Here is a 23,054-nt window from a genome sequence, read left to right as displayed (position 1 = left end):
GAGTTTTCAGTTTCAGGACTCTGAGGCTTGTGAAAAACTTAAACACTGACAAAATTGCTCTAGGATCTCAAGAATTACCATGTTTTCAGAGAGAAATAGACATAGATGAGGGCAAATCTGTACTTGGGAAGAAGATACATCTCATTATATAATCCTTTGCAAGCTTTAACCTACTCTATGTTAAGGAACTTGGGGACTGGGTGCAGTTTGTTGACTGGGTTATGCTCTAGCATCTGCTATTTTTCAGTGACTCTAAACTTTTCTGATGGTTTCTAATGTTTTCCTCCTTCTGACTGCCACCAATGCCTGTCACGCTAGCTTCACTTTCTCACTTTGTTTGTCTTTGATATAATAGCATGGTACAAAGTAAACTAACTCTACTTATTTGCTGTGAACTGAAATAATCTGGCACTCAGCAATCCTGAATGATTTTCAGCCTTTTGCTATGCCTGTCAATATTATGAAGCTTAGCGTGACCAGCACGCATGCGCAGTTCTACCTGTTTCGATAGTTCAGAATTTATGTTTTGATTAGTACGTACTTTACTATACAATAAACAGTATATGCTGTTCAGTTCAATCTCCTTATTTGCTAACAGAAGTAGAAGGGTTTCTCCTACCAGCCCCTCATTAAAGCTATGTTTTTTTCAGAAAGAAAAATTTGGGAGGGGTGAAGGAATGCATGCTGAATTTTAGGAGGAGCTCAGGAGAGCAGAGGTAAAACGCCATGCAGAAGAGAGAGAAGATCTTAGCAATCTTTCAGACTTCTGTGGTGAAGACATTGGCTGTTGCTGGAGGTAGTGGTACATAAGGACTCAGATGAGCTGTAATCTTCAGTCATCTGTGATTCTTCCACCCCACTGACTGTTTAAGCAAGGTTGTCTGAATGAAAGTGCAAAAGCGAGCCAAAGGAATTCACCCTTTTGCATCCACTAGAGATGTTTCATCCTCTCTCCCATTACTCTTCAAGTCCTCATGGGAGGAGATTCTCCTCTTTTTTTCCCCATTTTAAAGGTAGAGGGATGTGAATTATTAATTGCTCTACCTAGAAACTGGTAGGTTATGAATTAACTCATGTATTTGTGTATTTCAGATAAGAATCAAGTTTGAAATATTCAATGCTGGGAGCCAATTAAGACTTTAATTAGGAATAAAACAGGAAAGGAATAAGGGATTCACACATTATTGATATCTTCAAAGCTTGAAGTTACATTTGCAGGGAGGTCTTTGTTCTACATTAGAGAAAAAAAAACTATGCTGAAACATTTCTCTCACAGTAGGAGCCTTTTGTCAATTTGCTGAAGAAATTATGCTAAAAATTACACAAAGGCAAGTTTTTCTTACTCTTCCACTTGTCTGAAAACCAGAACTAGACAGAATTAGATAAAATGAAAGGGAACTTTCAGCTGAGAAAATCACTGCCTTCCATTAAGAACTTTATCAATGCACATTTTAGCAGAATAAAAAAAAAATATGTTAGCCAGGGGGACAAAGAGACTACATACTAATTATTCCTTTTGATCTTCACTTGCAGGAAGACATCTGACAACTGTCAGAGATAAAGCTTACAATTAGGCAGCTTTTTTAAATAATTAAGTACAGGAACTGAAGCTTTCCCAAGATTTGCCTTTTTTTTTCTTTTCCCTGTCTCTGGCTGTACTATTGCCAAGCCAGCTAAGTCACATCCAGTCATTTTCTCCCATTATCTACACACAATCAAACTGAAAGTCTGTGAACGAAAATGCAGTCCACCTGAGTTACTAAGCTGAGTAAGTTACCACCATCCAAGGCAGTCATTTATTAGAAGTTAATAATCAGTGACCCTTCTAACCACTCACTAAAGGAAAGTCACTTATTCTGGTTTTACTTCTGAAAACCACAGTCTGTCTATTCAACCACTAAAATATCTCCTGATGATATTTACAACTTAAAAAAAAATCAACTGCAAAAGCTGAAAGGAAAAAAAAAAAGGACTAAGATGACCTTGAGAAGACGTTTTATTGCTCAATTAATCCCAGCACACAGAAGCACAGCTTTACCTGCACTTGATCTGTTTTGCATATACTCCACATCTAATAAAACATTTAGCTTTTATCTCAATAATAGAAACAAGCTATCAAGCACTAGAAGTTAAGTAACACCGATTTCAAGGGCTGTCTTAATGACATAAAGGGGACTTACGGAGGAAAGCCTAGAGAACACTAGTGGTTCGTTATGCTGAAGAGCACTTCCAACACTGACCTTTGCTTTTGTGTCCCCAGACCTACTGATATCAATAGAAATCAGGAATGATTGGTATAAAAGACTGTGTCAAATATTTGTCTCAACATTGTTGAAACATCAAACCACCACCCAAACAATGGAACTTCAGTTAAACCATAGGACTAGAGTCTTCCTGTTATCTTGCAAGCCAGCTCCTGTTATCTTGCAAGCCAACTCCTGTTGTCCTGCGAACCTGAATGAAGAGCTGATTCTGAGAAATCTAGCCCTACCTCCCGGCATGAGCCCAAGCCCGAGGCCAGAAGAAAAAACCAGAGGGGCCCAGAGACAGTAATGGGCATGCATATCACCACCAGGTGAGGGGTGCGGCTAGGCAAACCAGCTCTTGGAATACAATGAATATGCAACAAAAACGAACAATAAAAGGACAAAAAAACAACTAACAAAAAACAACACATCGACGGAAATCAACATCGACGGAATCAACATCGGACAGAACGTTTCCCCACCAAGTGAACTGGACTGTTGGGACGCCGCAGCTCTGTGGTGGTAGCTATTGCAACTGAAACTCTTTTTCTTTTCTCCCTCTTTCCTTTCTTTCTCTCTTTTCTCTTGCATTCGCAAACTTATTTTCGGGTAAATAAAGTTACCTTGCTCTTGACCCCGTTTTGAGTCTTAATTCTGTTCCCGAGAATAGGAGCAAAACCACGCTCCAGCATGTGAGAGGTTGGTCTAGCCGCCCCTAGCCTCCCAGACTCATCTGAGGTCGGCTAGAACGCAAGGGGGCCTTCCTCTCATCCAAAATTGGAACATGACAATTGGATAACATCAAACCTAATTATCTTCCAAAATTTTTTACTACCTGGAATAGTATTCTTGTTTTAAAGATGTAGATTTAAAATAAAGTATTATTTCTACAAATAGATTTATCAATATACCTGCATTTAAAATATATTATGTTTTAATATTCATGATATGTTCTTATACAGAAGTTCAGGTAAATGAAATAGTCAGATACCTTCAGATGCTTATCATAGAATCATAGAATCGTTACGGTTGGAAGGGACCTTCAAAGGCTGTCTAGTCCAACCCCCCTGCAAGAAGCAGGGACATCTCCAACTAGATCAGGTTGCTCAGAGCCTCATCCAACCTGGCTTTGAATGTTTCCAGGGATGGGGCATCTACCATCTCTCTGGGCAACCTGTTCCAGTGTTCTACCACCATCAGTGTAAAAAATTTTTTCCTAATATCCAATCTAAATCTACCTCCTCTATTTTAAAACCATTACCCCTCATCCTATCACAACAGGCCCTACTTAACAGTCTGTCCCCATCTTTCTTGTAAGCCCCCCTGAGGTACTGGAAGACCTCTATAAGGTCTCCCCGTAGCCTCCTCTTCTCCAGGCTGAACAGCCCCAACTCTCTCAGCCTGTCCTCATAGGAAAGGTGCTCCAGCCCTTCTTCTGTTTCTTCATTATAAAAAAATGCACAAACTGTGAATCTCCTGAAAGTTGCCTATTGTGTAATCTTGAAAGTAAAAACAGGGTATATTTAACAAGAACTTACCCTGTGAATTACTGAAATAGATTATCAATAATGAGAATGTTAAGAATCATCAACAGGATGCATTTATTTGAACAAATTTTCTGTAAAGGGCTATCACGTTTTTCTTCTTCCTTTCTTTAACCAGTTTTACACAGCCTAACTTTGTAAACCCATGATTCTAATCAACCCTATTTCTGCCATACAAGCCTGATGAAAAAATGGGCTCGATCCAAAACTAACTGAAACAATTGAACATTTTTGCCTATTTCAAAAGCTTTGGACCAGGTTCCATAAATATATATCTTAGTTTTATGATTTTGTAATATAAGAAGAAACAATTTAAAGGGTTTTAAGATTGAGTGTTATGCTTACAGAGGAACCAACAGATATGAAATATTTTTTTCCAGATGAAAAGCATGATAGTAGGTGGGGAACCAGGAATATTAATATTTCTCATTAGAATTGTATGCAGTATTTATTCCTGTGTTGGTTTTATGTTGGTCTTGTGGTTTTTTTTTTTTTCTTTAGGAGAAGGGATTGTTTTGTTGTTTGTCTACTGTTTTGAGAAGGATAGGAAAATCTTGACTTTTGTCAACATTACTTTAGCTCAAGTGATTAATAAACTGAGTTTGATTGTTACAACAACAAAAGACACAATAAGTTGTTTCCAAGTTACAAAACTACTTTTCTTACTGTCGTTATGAATTCTGAATATGGTACAAGTCCTCTACTTCTGTGCTGAGGAAAGGGATTTGTACAGATATGAGAAATAAGATTTAAAATGTCTAGTTAATTCCATGGTAGCAGATTCAACTGTCTACTTCAAGGGCAACCCTACTTTTCACTTACAAAGATCAGTCCTATTAAGATATCTAGTCCTTACTGTAACAAAATGGTAATGACTGTTTTCTAGAAGGACCCACACTTAATTTCTTTCTTGAAGCTCATTTTTTCACAAAACACCCCAAAGTAGTGCTGATGTTCTACATTTACAAAAATAAAATGGTTTATGACACTTTCTCTGCGCCAATGATACTGATCCCCTCATGCCTCAGCTTTCTTCTTCCCAAAATAGGGTGGTTTTGTCTATACCACCAATTAGGAATAATCCCTTGCTCACAATATGTCACCTGAGAAAAACTTGCTGGTCACTGGTTGAAAACTAGCTGGAAAGCAGGTCAACAGTCACACGTCACTTTTCAAGCCTGTGCCACAGTCTGTAGGAAGTTCATTAGTACAGACATGAGCAAATCAACTATATTTCAATAACTGAATTTTATCAATTAATTACATGAATTATACACAATGATACATTACGCAACTGAATGCTCCAGCCCCCTGATTTTTTCCTTTTTTGCTTGTCCTGATGATTCAGAATTTTCAGGGATCTCAAAAAATCTCAGACATCTTTTAAAAGTTTTCTTCCTAGAAGAACCTCTGAGGGAAATGAATCACATGAACTCTGGTGCATTCCCCACTGTGCCCTGTGCACTCTCACTTGAAGGTTAAATTTCAAAGTGAAAGATTTTTTCAGCACTCCTTTGGTTCGTATTGTTCCTTGATTTATGCAAAAAAAAAAAACCAAAACCCAAGTATATTATCACCACCACTACTGTCCTTCATGTTCTTGGGAGGTGGGAAGGAAAAAAAAGAAGTCAATCAGAGTCTTCCATGTTTAAGCAGCTCACAGGCTTTAGCTCAGTAAAGTCACTGACTTTAAGGAGAAGGAAGACATGTAGTCTCCTTGCAACTTGAACAAAAAATAAAATTTTATTTTACAAGCTTAGCTTTATGAGTTTCATCATCCTTTGAAACAGCCGTACTCTGTGGTCCAGAAAAAAAAAATAATCATTCAACATGAGAGGTAAAAACTAGTGGAAATTGTGTAGCTTGCAATGATTTTTCTCCCAAGCACATCCTTAATTGCTTTAGAAGGACTATTAATTGCTATTACAAACTGTTCAGCAATTCTAATGGCTTATTGATGAAATGTTATATCCTTGATGCTTTAGACCTTGTTTTCATTTACCATGTTATATCTATGGTCTATTCATTATAATATTATATCAATATTATCCCAATCTAATCAAATAATTTTTTTCCTTTCCCAAATTACTTCCCCTATACAAATAAAACACCGCACACCCATCACCTTATGTTTTTTAAAACACTGCAACATCAAATTTGTGCATTTGCTCCTATCTCAAACTTAAAATTCATTAATATGCCACAGTGCTTCTTTCAAGCTTTTTTTTAATTTTGCTTTGTACCTTATGTTAAGAGATGTTCAGTTTGTCCACCCCTCCCTCTCTCAAGGCTGTCTACCTGCATGTGTACCTTAACAATTTCATGCAGTTCCATATATGATTGCTGGCTGTGTTTGGATATCCTTTTCATGGTTGACGGCACTACAAAGTACTACTGGTGGTAAAAACAGACTGGGTCCTAACAAGACGCTGTTCAGTAACTTGTGTCTGTAAATCCTAAGCACAGCCACAGTACAAAAACACCATGCTAAACTCCTTTTTACTTCTGTTTTTGCTCTTCCCCTCACTCTTCATTGAATCTTTTTTCATACATTTAATCTGCACAGATTAAAGCTTTGATTCAGTAAAGTAAGCCTACTGTAGGAAAGTATACATCTAATCGACTCCATGCAAAATCTATATGGCAGTTAGAAATACTTCCACTACCTTTAGTACTCAGCCTTTGGAATATTTTACTTGCAGCTAGGGTGTGTGAAGTTCAGCTCAAATTATGCAAAATGCCATAAAAGAAACTGACAAAAAAAAAGTACAGAATATAATTAAAATCAAAATGTTTCAAGCAAAGCAAAGATTTGTCATTAACCAGCAGAAAGCTAGGATGTGCAGATACATACTGTGTGAAAAGCAAATTTGTGACTAATTAGCATATTTATATCACAGTGAAAAAAAGATTATGTTTATTATTTATATAATATAAATCCTTTAATAGTAAAAAGATTAAGAAACAGCTTCACAGTTAATGGAGAAAGTAAAAACCCTTAAGATTTAAGACAAGAAGATCTGAAGTTTGGAGCCAGAAAGTTTATTCTGATTGTTTAAAATGCATATATCAGCAACACCATTGCTCTTGTCCAGCTCTGAGATAAGCTTCCTGGAGCAGTGTGATCCAGCAAGTAGCAGGAGAAAAAGGACTGCTATCAACAAAAAAAAAAGTCTTGATTTGTTGAAAGACTGGCATGAAAATTGTCATGCAAGTGATTGTTTTTTCAAATTAAATCAGAATCTTTAAAAGTTGAGAGTAGGGATAAAATAGTAGGATTTAAGCCATAATGAGGACTTCCGAATATCCGACTTCTTGCAGTAGCACCTTTGAACCTCCAAAACTAATAAAAAATATAATTGATAAGCCTAAAGTAATGGGATGAACTTATTTCCATGACAAATAATACATTGTTACCAGTTCCTCTCTCGACACCTGTCCAGCTCTTTTAGGGATAAGCTTTTAAAAATAAATAACAACCTCTTGGTATAGGCATGTTCAGCTAACAAAGAAAGTACTTGGCCAAAAACTTCCAAGCAAAAACAAAAACTTGAACAATAAAGGAAGTAAACACATTAGTGTAACAGCTAAGTTGTGGGGCCTTTTACCTTATCCACCCTTCACCTCTTTCACTGCTTATCCAATCAACAAGAAAAGATAAAATACAACAAATAATCCATGTTTTATGTCTAAAGTTCCTAAAATTCATGGCTATTCAGAACAAACTACGTATGTCTAGAAAGGATATCTACTTTTTTTTTTTCTGAAATGAATGTTTTTGCATTTGAGAAGCATTCATCCCTCATGTATTAAAAAGACAAGCATTTATTATCTGGTTAATAAAAAGCGAAGTCGACAACATCAGAGACTTTCAAAATAATTGTACATGAATTTGATCCGCAGAATGTTATTAATACTGCAAGAAGAAAAACAAACAGGAGGGAAACTTGCAGTATTTGGAGACATCATTATGCTCTATTTTGGAAGAACAGAAGAAAAAAAATCTTTGTTTAAGATTCTGGTCGTGCTCAGCTCACCAGCACTGTGTTAGAACATTTTTGATTCTCTGCAAATACACAAGATAATGTATGTGTTGTAGAGGAATATGAGGTTATAGAGCTCACCACACTTGAATAATCTATTTCCTTTGGATTTGACAGAATTTCATACATGGGATTCTCACCTAACACAGGGAGCTTTGCTAATTGTCTGAGACTATAGACAAAAATTTTGATACTTTGGCATATTTGTGTTTCAGTTAGTTCTGTTTCCTCCTCTCACAAAATATATGCAGGAAAACTATGACTCCTTCAGATATTCATTATTCAAAACCGTTAAAGGATTTCTCTGGTCTGAAAGCTTATGCTGAACATTTACAGTTGCTAGGTGATATCCAAGTGGTGGTCAGTAATTGTGATTGAAGATGTTTGGCTTTCACAGCAATTTTCCATTTCCTGATTGGTGATCAAGAAAAATGAAAGGCAGATTTTGGTAAAAGCAATTGAAGATTTAGTCACCATCAGTTTATGACAAAGATATAGTGAATGTTCATGTTGTTATAATGCAGTTTCGATCAGGAAAATCAAGCATAAAAAAAAAGGAATGCTGCTGAAATAGATGAGTGAGTGAAATATTACATTTCAGTAAATATTTGCCAATAATTCTCTTGCCAGATTTCACAGTTTTGTGCATTAATAATGTTCTGATCTGTATGACCTCATTGTTACAAGGATAATAACATTCTAAATCTACTCTACACTCCATAAATTTTGCACGCTTGTAACAACCAAAGTATTCTTTCTCTCCTCTTTAATCATGTGTACTTACTCATTCATGCTTGCAATTAGGCTACACAGTTATTTGTAGACCAAGACTGCTATCAAATGTAGAAGAAAGATTATATAAGTATATGCTTTTGCTGAAATTTCCTGAATTTTTTTGTGTGTATGTAACAGAAAACAAAATATGCTTGATTTCCTCCAACTCCCTCTCCTATTTCACCCTTTTCAAGGTTTCTGTGACTTTTCAAGATGTCAATGCCTAAAGCTGTAAGACTGACCTGGAGTTAAGGTCCCATGTATTTTTGAAAGTTTTTGCAATTCTGCAGCAAACTGCAGTACAGGAATAAAACAGCATAAAGATTTTGAGACAACGAGAGATGTAAATAATTTTAAATCTTCAGTCCAGATTCTTCAATTTATTTGGGAGAGCTTTGTTCTGTATCCAATGATTGATCCGTAAATGGGCATTATACAATGATCAACTAACAACAAACAATTTCAGGAATGACATCCAATTACACACAGTGTTTGAAATAGATTACAATAGAAAGAAAAAAAAAGTATAAGCTTGCAGTGTTCTGCTGGTCAACTTTAAAAGGAAGAATAATAGACTGTGGTCTATAATAATAGGGGACAAAGGATAATAAGAAAAGAGGGAAGCCATAAATGAGAACATAGAGAGACACAAACCTAGCTGACAAATGATAAGGGAGGCAGAAAGGAGAATTAAACCTGGTCAGTCACATTAATTGACAAAGGTACAGAGAATGCAGGAATGCTAATTTCTGTATTACCTCCCCTACGACATTGTCAAATGGGATACTAAGGAGAAGGGAGAAGCCATAACAAAATATACGGTGACACAAACCTGTCAAACATGAAGGAGGCAATGACCAGAAAGAAACCTAGTCAGTCACACTAACTCATAGGCTACCAAGAAACTGCAGGCAAACCAGGAGCTTGCAGCTGATAAGGATGCAAAACTGAGGGTCCGGTATGTTGCTGAAGATCTTGGAGCTATGCAAAGTGATGGGGGAATGTGCAGGGAAGAGGATTGAAGAGGAACAAAGTGAGAATAGACGGACAGGGGTATGAAAGGGGTCAGTCATTTGTAAAACGGAATTGGTCAGTAAGCTTGTCTGACCGAGCCCTGCACCTGCAGTCTGTCCTGTCTTCAGGTTAAATCCCTTCTTGACTATCTCTGCGCAATCCCACTCTCTATCCCTGTGCTGCAGGGACTAAGTGCCAGAAACTGGGAGGAGGAGTGTGAGTGGATCTAGGGCCAGCAGCTGGAGTCAGGCCACAGATGTAGGCTGGAACTGGTCAGGGGTGTTGGATGGACAGAGTGGTCATGGTGGTATTTGGGGGATCTGATAAAGTGCATGTGCGTGTGTGAATCGAGAGTGTGTTGAGTGTGTGCTGTCAATAGTGAGCTTCAGTCTCTACCAGCTGAGGAGGAGGAGGGGACCTGGCTGCCTGTGCTTGTGTTCATGTCAGCCCTACGTGTAGGTGATGTTGAAGGCAGCACCTTGTATGTGGCACAGCTGGCTGTGTCATGGTCCTATATGCCTCTCTGTGTGTCTGTGTGTGTCCTTTTTAGTATCAAGCACAGAATAGGCTTCTTTTTATTCTCCCTGTTCACTGATTTCTTTTTATGACTTATTTAGCATTAAGTTACCTAATACCTCACACAGAATTGATAAACAGTAAAGACAATATATTAATACATTTCTTAAATTGACCGAGTTCTCTCAGTCACCCTGTTGGAATAGGCAATCTCTACTTGCATAGTTCCTAACTTGAAACAGAGAGAGAACTGACAAAATCATCAAATATTTCCACCCACATTAGATGTCCAGCTTGGTTTGCCTGGGCTTAAAAAGTCAGAAATTTAGAGCAAATTGACTAATCATTAGATGCTAACATTTTCCTCACCATGGCTAGGAAGGTTAGCAATCATTCAACTCACAACTTATTAGTAGTTTATTTCTCTTCTCATTGCCGTTCTCTGCGTCCTATTTGGATGTCAAATGTGCTTTTATTTCTCTTACCAAAGAACAGCATCATATTGAAATGGAAGCACCAAAAACAGCCTGTTAGAAGTTATGTACTGACTACTAGCAGTTTTACAAAATACTACTGAAAATTACCCACGACACTGTCATATTAGCAATACAGGAGATCCTGTTAGGGCTGTAAGAATGTTGTGTCAATGGTATTCTTTAGAAGAAGACATAGTTCAGCTACCTTAACTTGTAATCTACAGAATCTAGCTGAAAATACAAATATTAAATACAATGCATTTTTCCACTTTGAAACTTGCCAATACAATTACCGAAATGCAAAACCAGGGTTTTTTTTAAACATGAAACTTGAAAAGGGGGAAAGGGTAAAATAAAGCCCGACTTTTTCACTAAGATTAGAAAAGCAAGTAAAAAGTGTTACTAGTTAGGTTTGGGTCCTTTCTGAGATTTTTTTAAAAAGTACTGGAAAACTGATACCAAAATTGACTCAAAAATTATATTCCTGCCTCATACATCCGAGTTGTATCATCTAATGAGAAACTGTGGTGATACGATAGTGAGAAAAAAATAATTTCTTCTCTGCATCACAGAAGCACTTGAAGGTGATCTGAAAACATTCTACACGGCTCTAGAAACATTTCTACTGCTGACAGCTCTTGACTTTTCCTTCCTGAAATTTAAGACTGGGAGAAAATTCAATCAGTGCACAAAATGAACACTAGAAGTTCAGAAAGGAAATAATGAAGTATGATATGATCACAGCATTCCAAATTAGCATGTAAAAAATACATACCAAGATTAAATAGTCAAGTTTTCTATTCTAAGTATAGGTGTAAAAACAAACAAACACAAATAAAAACAACAAAAAGCAGAGTGTGTGACATAGATTCCTGCTTTTAAATTAAGATATTAGTATATGATACTGCTTATACAAGCATCTCAGACACTTGGTGAAAGAAAAACTGCTGCACACATTTAAAAAAATTACATTGAAATAAAAAAGATGGAAAATGGAATTGTGTAGAAAAAAAAAAACCTAAACATGGGTGAATGCATCTTTTATATTAAAAAAAAAAATGTACCAGAGAATGTCTATTTGTTGTAGTTCAGCATTAAATTTTAAACTGTATGGAAAAAAAAACATTTATTCTTATTCTTGTCACTTATCACGTGACAAGTAGAAGAACAACAATTTAGAAACAATGGAGGAGAGGCTGGAGAAGCTAATAATAAATCACTCAATAACAATTTTTTAAATGTCAAAAAAGAGCCAAATAGAGTCATATGAAAGACAGTAAGTGAATGTTAAATAATATTAAGAAAGTAATGGAAAATACCACTATCACACTGACTCATTCCAAAGTACATTCACCTTCAGTGCTCTTCCATACGCTGAGATGCAAAAAGGACTTCAAAGTCACGTGAGATTCAGATACCTCAAAACCAGAATAAAGATCCACTTTAAATAGTGAAATTATCTGATGTATAAACTATGCTGGCAGATACAAAAAGACAAATATGAGACCCATGTCCTCCTGGAGAACTGATTGACAGTTATAAGAATACCCTGGCATCTAAAGAGGTACCAGGTGCCTGCATTTATACTCAATCTCATCCATCATGTCTATAAAGCTTTGAAAACAGTAGGCAGGGAATGACTATTCACAGCTTCTCAAATATAAGATATGGATATTAGCAGGTAGCAGATTTAAGACAGATAGTAACCAATACATTATCACACCTCGTGTGCATGTATGTGTGCACGTAGCTCATATGGCTGCTGACTGGGATGCCTCCAGCAGCTCACTCTTAAAATGGGAGTGGCACCATTAAGGAGCTGTGGCACAGCTACTGCTGGCTATAGCTTAGAAGGCTGACTGGTACTTCTCAAGCAAAAGGAGGAAAGAAATTTGAGCTTAGAATATTGATTGCACTATCATTTAATTTCCTACTGGGGACACTTCTGGGTTGAAAAATCCAAGTGAGAATTCACAGGAATGACAACTTCTGTAAATTAACAAACAAATACAGAACACTGAAGTTCAACTTTTTCTGTCAACCAGAAATAGAAATATGACTTCCTCCATCTTATATCAGTGGATTAATGCATGAATGAAAAGGTACTGCATCTGTTCAGGGATGAGTCATCTCATTCCTAAGTTCACTAGATGATTTTGATGTGAAGTTTCATTTTTCAAATGCAGCTCAGGAGCCTGCTTGGACAAATCAATGGGAAATTCCCTTTTAAGTCACTCTTCTATTATCTTTAAAATGCAACCTAGGATATTTTTGAAGCATCTGTTGATTTAAGAATGTGAAAATTAAAAATACTGATCCTCGCAAACATACTGACACATAATCAACATTGAATCATTGATAGGGAAGGAAAGGTTATAAAATCTATTGAATCTACATCATTAAAAGCAGTTGCTGAAAGCCTTAAGCTGAACAGTGATCTTGATGATGCTATTCTCTGCATCTAATTATTTATCTATTATGCTGAGAAAGATTTTGGTGACAGACATTTTAATGAAGAAAACATTGGACATCTAAAATTGTCACCACACAGGAAAATTCATTACCTCCGGCAGGAAAACAGGTTGGTTGAACTGCAATAATAACCTTGCAGCTCCACAAAACTTTTAAGTAGAGTATTTTGCAACTTTGACCTTACAATGTGATGCACAAAATGGATTTTTCTTTTGTGTTACAAATGAATCATTCTAGAATCCCATTAAGGTTATGTTACTGAACAGAAAGTAACTATGGCACTAAATTATGAATCAAAGAATTGTTAGAGCTGGAAGGGACCTTTAAAGGTCATCTAGTCCAAGCCCCCTGCAAGAAGCAGGGACATCTCCAACTAGATCACGTTGCTCAGAGCCCCGTTCAACCTGGCCTTGAATGTTTCCAGGGATGGAGGATTTACCATCTCTCTGGGCAACTTGTTCCGGTGCTTCACCACCCTCATGGTAAAATTTTTTTCCTTATGTCCAGTCTGAATCTACCTCCCTCTATTTTAAAACCATTACCCCTTGTCCTATCACAACAGGCCCTACTGAACAGCCTCTCCCCATCTTTCTTGTAGGCCCCCTTGAGGTACTGGAAGACCGCTATCAGGTCTGCCCGGAGCCTCCTCTTCTGCAGGCTGAACAGCCCCAACTCTCTCAGCCTGTCCTCATAGAGAAGTGCTCCAGCCCTCTGATCATCTTGTTGGAGCAAGTCCAGAGGAGAACCACAAAGTCTAAACTAATGATCAGAGTTTAAACATATGTGATAAATTGCAACACATATTTTGATTTCTAGTAAGATTTCACTTTATAGAAATTCCCTGAAAGCAATATATATTTATTGATGAAATCTGTTTGTTCTATTCTAATAAAATAAGCTTGCTCTGTCCTTACACTAAAAAGCAGTTGAAGAGCAACACAGTAATATTATTGTTATATTGCTGCCAACAAAGTCATAATAGGCACATAATACCTGAAAAGGCACTATAAATAACTGTGGACCATCACACCAGTTGCACACATGCTAAGACCAAATATTGCCCCGGACTTCTGGTGACTTTCTTGTCTTTTTTTTTAACAGAACTTCATATATGTAAATTATTATTTTTCATTCCCATGTTAAGTATATTCAGGCACAGAAGTCAAGGGTGTTGACAAATCCAACCTCCTGAAAGGCTTCATGTTGTTTTGGTGGAGAATGATTTTTCAGATTGTGTCTGATTACAGTTGGTTGTGTATTACCAGCAAACAAGTACCAGACAGAATGAAAGACATATGAACCTGACTTTTCCCTAATGTATTATTCAGGGTGCTTTTCAAGAGGGCATAGTTTATTCTAGATCTTATTGATTCACATATTTTGAAGTATTACAAGTTCAGCCCCTAACAGCTCACTGCAATTTCAAAGTGGAGTTCTAAGCACTGGCCTGTTGAATGATGCATTTAAGACCAAAGACGGACAGAAGTGCCAGTGACCCTGGCAGCATGTTTAAGAGGTGAGTTAGAAGACTTGCAGTATCTCCTCAGGTGAAAAAAGAACTTAAACATTCCTCATGGGAAGAGATCTTGGAAATAGCAACATTTTTCCCCTAAACAAAGCTGAATTATCTGGAGGACTGACATCCTGATAAAAGACCATTTATGCATTTTATACTAGATTGTTATAAAAAAAAACCTAGAAATGTCAGGAACTCAGGACTTCATCTAAACTCCCAGTTTCAGGTGACTACTGAAATGGGTAAACCCCAATATTACACATACTCTTCGTTTTTGTTCTCTTTTTATCTCCATATCTCTTTTCCTCTACTCTGTAGAAGCAAAACCTTGAACAAGAAGGGTGCAAGATGTCTCCATCCCCAAACAACTCTAAAATTGGTGGGAAGGATACTCAGTCATACAAATGGTGGAAGGAGGCAGGAGGTCTTAAATATGCTTGTGCTGTGAGTTTTCTGCTAAGTTTACTCAGTCATGCAGATTTTCTGAATTACCATTCTTTAGTGTGAAATGCTCATGTAGTTTTCTAAAATGTACAAGACATACTTGTAAAATAGAATTTGCAACAAATGTATTTGTCTGTTGAACTTAGCCTCTCTCTTTGTTGTCCTGAAGCAATTATACAGCTAGATATGCAACATTCACATTTATTTTATATTTGAAATTACTTCATAAGGCACTTTTCTTTCCATCACTTAAAAGGCATGCACAGCTTATGAGAGTTTCTGACAGTGCAAGTGAACGTTTGCCATGTGGTATTACTCCTGCTTCTTAAGTGAGTGACAACAAAACCCAAATGTTTTACCTGAATATTATTTCCCAGTGCTTTACACAGAACAGCAGTACTGCATCAAATGACTCATGGTATACAAGTACCAGACACAGAACAGGATGATAGGTAAAATAAGTTATTTTCAATTAGAGCACATATCCATGGATGATTTACTTGCACAACTCTGCATCTGAATTACACTTTTATGCTTTAATTATTAAATAATGTTGCTTCTGTTTCTCCCCTTGGTCTTAAAACACTGAAAGAAACATAGTATGCCGGCTATGCTTGTATTTTCTCCTCATTCTTATCAAGGTACGTAGTAGCAGAGACTCAAATTCGTTATTATGGACGTACAAATTGATTGTATCAGACTAGGAAGGCAATTTTTAATTCATAAAAAAGAATGTCAAGAAATAAACATTGCACCACTGTGACACACACACAAAAAAATGTGCTTTGAAATTAGTAAGAAAATACTGAGCTTCTTTTAAACCAATGATATGTAGTTTAACTTAAATAGATTTTGCATTCACTTTTTTAAAGTTTGGGATCAATTCTCATTTATACCAAACTCTGGTTTAAATGAGAGGTAGCCTAACAGATAATAGTTTTTGCAATTAACTTAAAAAGAGGCTTGAATTAATAGTGATAGATGGACATTATTTTAGCATAATAAAGGTGCATTAACTTAAATGAAAAGCACAGGCTTTTGTTTTTCTTAATAGAACTGAAATATCAAGGGGGAAAAAGTCAACATTCAAATTCACCTGAATGCACCATCTGATACTTAATGAAATGCACACCTTGAGGAAGTTAATGTGTGAAGATACTGATGTGAGAAAGTTAATACCATGCTTCAACAATGCAGTTTCCAGCGCTGGGTGATACTTTTGTATTTTTTCAGACTTATTTTACCAATAAGGTCATGGACATGCAGATGTAAAGGAATTTTCATCAGTTTGGCAGCATAGGACAGACAGATAAAAACTATTTCCATATTTAGTGTATTTGCTTATTCTTCATCTATGGCAGCTATCATTAACAGAATTTCAGACATGGTTAACTGGAACAACCTTCCATAATGATAAAATCCATGAACCATCATTAACTTTGTAAATGCACATTTATAGGAGATGTTTGAAAGTGACTTTTGATTTTCTAACATTGATCAGACACTTCAAAAACACACATTGAATTTCCGTAACACTGGCACTATTTCTGATTGGCCCCTCTTCTAAGCAACTTCTTTACAAATACTGAAGTTGTAGCTTTTTCTAAAAAAAAGCACACAAAACACACTAAAGGGGAAAAGATGCATGAGAATGTCTGTAGTTAGTGGAAAACAAATTTTTAAACATCAAGTAACCTATAAGAAAACTATTAGCCAATTTATTAGAAGTAGATGGTTGTTGCTGTTGGCAACAGATGAACATAGACTTCCTTCCATAATTACTTTAATTTATAACAGAGTTGACATAAATAAGTAGACACACTAAGAGAAGAGTTAATGGCGCATTATGTACAACACATGCTAAAAATAAACTCATTAAAATGAGGTTATGTACAATGTATGTTAAAAAAAACTCACTAAAATGTGATCAATAGCTTAATGTTCAAGTGGAGACCAGTGACAAGTGGCATTCCTCAGGGATTGGTATTGGGACCGGCACAGTTTAACATCTTTGTTGGTGACATGGACAGTAAGATAGAGTGCACCTTCAGCAAGTTCGCCAACGACACCAAGCTGTGTGGTGCAGCCAACACATTGGAAAGAAAAGACCTTGACAGGCTAGAGAGATGTGCCCATGAAGTTCAACAAGGCCAAATTCAAGGTCCTGCACATGGGTCGTGGTAATCCTAAGCACAAATACAGGCTGGGTGGACAATGGATTGACAGCAACCCTGAGGAGAAGGACTTGGGGGTGTTGGTTGATGAGAGGCTCAACATAAGCCAATAACATGCACTTACAGCCCAGAAAACCAGCTACATCCTGGGCTGCTTTAAAAGAAGCAGGTCAAAGGAGGTGATTTCCCCCTCTACTTCACTCTTGTGAGATCCTACCGGGAGTACTGCATCCAGCTCTGGAGCCCCCAGCATAAGGAGGACACGGACCAGTTGGAGAGGGTCCAGACGAGGACTGAGGAGATGATCAGAGGGCTGGAGCACCTCTCCTATGAAGACAGGCTGAGAGAGTTGGGGCTGTTCAGCCTGGAGAAGAGAAGGCTCCAGGGAGACCTTATAGCAGCCTTTCAACACTTAAAAGGGGCTTATAAGAAAGATGGTGAGAAAGTCTTCAGCAGGGCCTGTTGTGATAGGACAAGACGTAATGGTTTGAAAGTAGAACAAGGTAGAATTAGACTACTACTACTATTTCTACCTAATAAGGAAGACATTTTTTACAATGAAGGTATTGGAACACTAGAAAAGGTTTCCCAGAGAGGTGGTGGAGGCCCCATCCCTGGAAACATTCAAGGCCAGGTTGGATGAGGCTCTGAGCAACCTGATCTGGTTGGAGATGTCCTTGCTTGTTGCAGGGGGTTGTACCAGATGACCTTCAAAGATCCCGTCCAACCCAAACTGTTCTATGATTCTACGAAAATAATTCCCAAACAATATTTCAGGAGAAGATAAATTTTCAAAATATACATTTCTCAAACTTCAGCTTAAAAATAAAAGACTTTTTACATACTTTAACAACTTAGTCCCAAGCAGCTCTCAGTTTAAATCTTTGTGACTGCACCTTACATTCCAATCTCTTGCAAATCATGTTGCACTACAATAATTCTTTATCCATGGAGAACTAACCCCTCTACTCTACTAACCCATCATCATAATTTAATTTCTTACTTCCTTATTGGCTTTTCTTAGTAATTTCTATGAGAATTCTTGGAGATGACATGTCTAAACCAGGTTAAAAACAAGGCATAAGTACAATGTTGATTTAGCAAGAATCTGTCCCAAAATTATCCAACTAAAGATAACAAGTGCAATTTCCTGTGGAGAAAGACTTTATAACCATTTATTTCCACCTCTTTTAAGTATGATTTAATAGAGTGAGTGTCTAAACTCTGAAGACCAGAAAATCCCTGTTTTCCCATGTTTATCTCTGGGAATTGTTAGATGAGCAATTTATGTTTGTAGTGACTCATAACAACTTTCGTAAAAATTAATCAAAATCAAGAGAAACCTGCAAACATATCTTCCCTATAATGCATCTAAGTTTACAGGAAAGATACTATGATTTGAAAGAATTAATTTAAAAGATATGTGTGTGCATGGAAGGGGCAAAGAAGGAGAAAGAAACAGCATCAGAAGAAACAGTAGAAGGGTTGAATGAATAGCCTTCATTAATAATCAAGAACAAAATAGTAACAAAATATCGAAGGATATACTGCTTGCATGAAGACCAGAAGTGATCATTCTAGTAACTCATCAGCAGAAGACCCTGCACTCTATTAATAAGGAGATAATAATGTATTTATTCCTTTTCCTGTTCGCTCTGAGATACCTAAGAAGAGGAAACACAAACAATGAGTGCAGACTTCTTAAAATGTATTGATACTGAAGTAAACAAAATTTTATGCAAACAGGTAAGACTCTAAAAATTGTTGGTTTAGTGAGCATTTTCCCCCTCTGTAAGATCTCGTACAGACTTTTTTTACATTTATTTCCTACAAATCAAAACTGATGTTTGATATCTTGGTTCATTTTAGAAGGCAAGACAAAGATACTTTTTATTTTCTGCTAATCTGAAATAGGCCTGGACAGATGCAGAATAAAATTAATCAACAGAACTTTCCAACTGAGCAATTTCTTTGGAAAAATATAGGTCATCACATAGCCTTATGGAAAAACAAAAATTAAAAAGCTTCAATTCCTTTCAGCTACAAACCGATAGACTAAGCAAATAATTACTTACAAGATGATACTCTATATAATACTATATACATAAACTTTTACACAGAAACAATTGTAAAGTTATTATAGGGGAACAGAATTCCAGTTACCATATTAGAAAAAAAAAATGGATATATACTGGAAAGGTAACAGCATGATTAAAAACAAAATAAGGCTACACTGTGAAACCAATACTGTGCTATTTCATCTTCCTGTGTGTATATTGGCTTAACAAATGCCTCCATTCATACTTCCACTTCTTCTTAATAGGATTATTCTAACTACAGTGTGTTTGCTGGTGCAATGCAATCCTTCTAACATGAAATCACTCTGCAATACAATCTCTTCTTACTGGCATTATATCATTTATTGAGTCAACCAAAGAGGATAGAGCTGTTTTATTAATTTTCAGCTTTCACTGAGGGTTCAAAAGTTTATTTCTAATTTTAACACAATAGAATTTTCATGTTCTGCCCATCAGAGACTGAGGGTTGTACAGATGACAGGAAAAGAATAATGGAAATACATGGTATTTATGATAGGTGTATGTCATACTTTTTGCTTTGTTTTTTATCCAGTAATCCAAAAGATTCCTCTTTAGCTAGAAAAAGATCTAAAGTTTCTTTTAAATATAATCTGCTTAGGAAGTAATGTGCACTGCAAAGTGTAAAGGGACAAGTTTTAGACTAAGGAGAAAGAATTCATACTCTTTGTCTACAATCTCAAAATACAGTGCAAGAGAGTTACAAAATCTAGAATTTTTCAAGTTTGTTAATCTCTGGTTCAGTACAGAAGAAATTACCTATCAGATAGTTGCTCTGTTTAGGTTAGCTAATTGACTTGTCCACAAAGAACAAATTCTGAGCTGCATAGGAAAGCTGATGCACAGACTGTCTCCTTCATCAGGTGATTATACGAAGCGTGATTTTTTTCAGATCCAGCAATGGGAGATTAGAAGGGGATGAGCCAGAGAATTTTCTTCCTCAGCTTATCATAAGGCTTTTGTATGCACATGCATAACAAAGAATGGAACAGATGGGAGAGAAACACAGGTGAGCTCCAAACATAGCAAACCATTAACCCTGTGAGTGAGGCATTTCTCCCAACTACTTAAATATTTGTTGAGGTGTACATACAAATCAGTTAAAAAAACCAGAAGAATGCACTGGCCAGGGATATTTAACTTCATTGTTTACTATCAAAAGATATAGTAAAACTATTTCCTATTTCTGTGCAGAACTGTTCATTCATACTCTCATTCTGAAGGTGTCCTGCTGTCATGTGGGCACAGATATAAAAAGACTGGCCACCACAGTGGGTACCTGATACCTCTTATTTTAGTGTAGCAGCCGCTCATTCAGTTTTTTCCTCTTTCTTTGACTTCCTACTCCTCAGACCCACTGAAGATTCTGTTACTTCAGCTACACTAAATTATCTTGGGCCTCTCTCCAAGTGGGTGAAAACTTCTACCATGTGGACAAGAATAAGCAACCCAGAAAAATCAAATTTTCAAATGTGTGGTTAAAATATATCTAATAATTTTCCATGTATTGCCATGCTTAGACACTGTCACATTGATTGTATGACAAAGGTGTGTTAAAAAAAAAAATGCTGCCAGGAAGAAAATAGACTTGCTCAATCCCCTTAGTATCACAAGTTTTAAATCCTGTTCCAACTTGAGAGAAAAAGGGTTGGAGTAAAGAGTAACAATGAGTATGGCAAGTTGTGCCCTGTTGTCCTTAAAATCTATGCTCAACATATTCCTTGCACAGGCCTTTCTGTATTTTTCTATTCCTTATGCAAGCACTTTTTTCTAAACACGGACAAATCATAAAAAGCTTCTTAAAAGCTACCATTCATGATAGGCACAATGTCTTCAGGTGTTCATTCAGCCTCATGATTATTTTCTAATTGGTTTCCCCCTTGCTGTTCCACTGTCAAAATGTTCTAACAGCTCTTTAACTGCTGTTTAATAACTAACAGCAGCTTCACATATTTTAAAGAACATAGAAAGATTATCTATTGTTTTGCTTCCTTAAAGATTTAGCACAGTGAATAATCATTACTAAAGGTAATGAATATAATCAGAAGTAACTGGCTGCATTTCTCCAGTCCCTCTCAACTCCCGAGATCCTCATAAAATAATCTGCAATTTTACTGCAAAAATAGGATCAGTGATCTGTTGTATCTTTTAAAAGACAAATGCATACTCTTGCTATGAAAAATCACATCACAACAGCAAGTCTATAAACATAGCCTCAAAACTATTTCAAAGAAAATAATAAATCATCACAAGAGCCCCAGCAATTTCTCATTCACTTTAATAACACCTGATGCCTTTTTAATTTGGATTACCTCAAAACGCAATTATAGAATATCATAACTGAGGTTTTCTTGCAGAAGTTGAGTTCTGCAACAACCCTATGCTTGTGCAGAAAAAAAAAAGCTATTTAAGAATGAGAGAAAAATGTCTGTCTCACACATGAAAAATAATGGCAGCATAGAGCATCCTTTACATAGCATTGTCTCTATGCAGATACATTTCCTCAGCTGCAACTCCTTCCAGCAACAGGAATTTCATCACAATTCAATTAGAGGCCTGAAAAAACTCTCAAGAATTTACTTTCCTTTCTCTTTAAGAAAGGTGACAAGAGTCACAGCCTATGACCTAATGACACATAATACAACTCTTGAGAATCTTCCAACGTAAAATTATGTTACCAAAGTCAACTGGACATGTTGACTAAGCAAAAACATGCTTCCTGTTTTGTCCTTACTGATAATAACAAAACACATGAATAGTACCACAGTTTATTTTGAATGCACTACAAAAAAAGAAAATAAAATCACATTACAGAATATCCAAAGAAACCACCACATGTTGCATGCTGTAAGAAATATGTCACGTTATCTAATTCATAGACTCATAGAATCGTTAGGGTTGGAAGGGACCTTCAAAGGTCATCTAGTCCAACCCCCTGCAAGGAGCAGGGACATCTCCAACCAAATCAGATTGCTCAGAGCCCCTTCCAACCCGACTTTGAATGTTTCCAGGGATGGGGAATCCACCACGTCTCTGGGGAACCTGCTCCAGTGTTTCAGCACCCTCATTGTAAAAAAAAAAAAAAAAAAAAAAAAAAAAAAAAAAAAAATTCTTCCTTATATATAATCTGAATCTACCCTCTTTTAGTTTAAAACCACTACCCCTTGTCCTATCACAACAAGCTCTATTAAAAAGTCTATCCCCATCTTTCTTATCAGCCCCCTTTAAGAGTTGAAAGGCTACAATAAGGTCTCCCTGGAGCCTTCTCTTCTCCAGCCTGAACAACCTCAAGAACAGTTATTATATACAGTTGTGGAACACGTAGTCATTAAACTAGTAATATGCACAGTATGATTTAATTTTTGTAGGATATATCGGTATTTTGGTGAACACAATTTAGGACAAAGTGTTGTATGCCTATTCTGTTCTATATGTGTTCTATTCCTAAAGACCTATTAGTATGAGATGACACATACAAAAAGGAATATGGGAAAGAAGACATCATCTAAACATGTCCCTTATTATACCTAACTTATGTGTATATAATTACTATATGTACATTTTAAATTACTGCTGTAAGATAGATGATAGGGTATTTCAATGTGTCATATTCAGACAAAAGCAGAAGACTGGGGTTTCTGTAGTTGTCTTATACAGCACAGAATTTAGAAGAGATTGTATTTAAAACACCATATAATACCTAAAAATAACTTCAAAAGAATTACTAAAAAGTAAATTT

This window comes from Chlamydotis macqueenii, chromosome 4 (assembly GCF_036417535.1).
Source record: "Chlamydotis macqueenii isolate bChlMac1 chromosome 4, bChlMac1.mat, whole genome shotgun sequence".
Lineage (NCBI taxonomy): Eukaryota > Metazoa > Chordata > Aves > Otidiformes > Otididae > Chlamydotis > Chlamydotis macqueenii.
The sequence above is the reverse complement of the archived record's forward strand: the minus strand, read 5'-3'. Positions refer to the sequence as shown.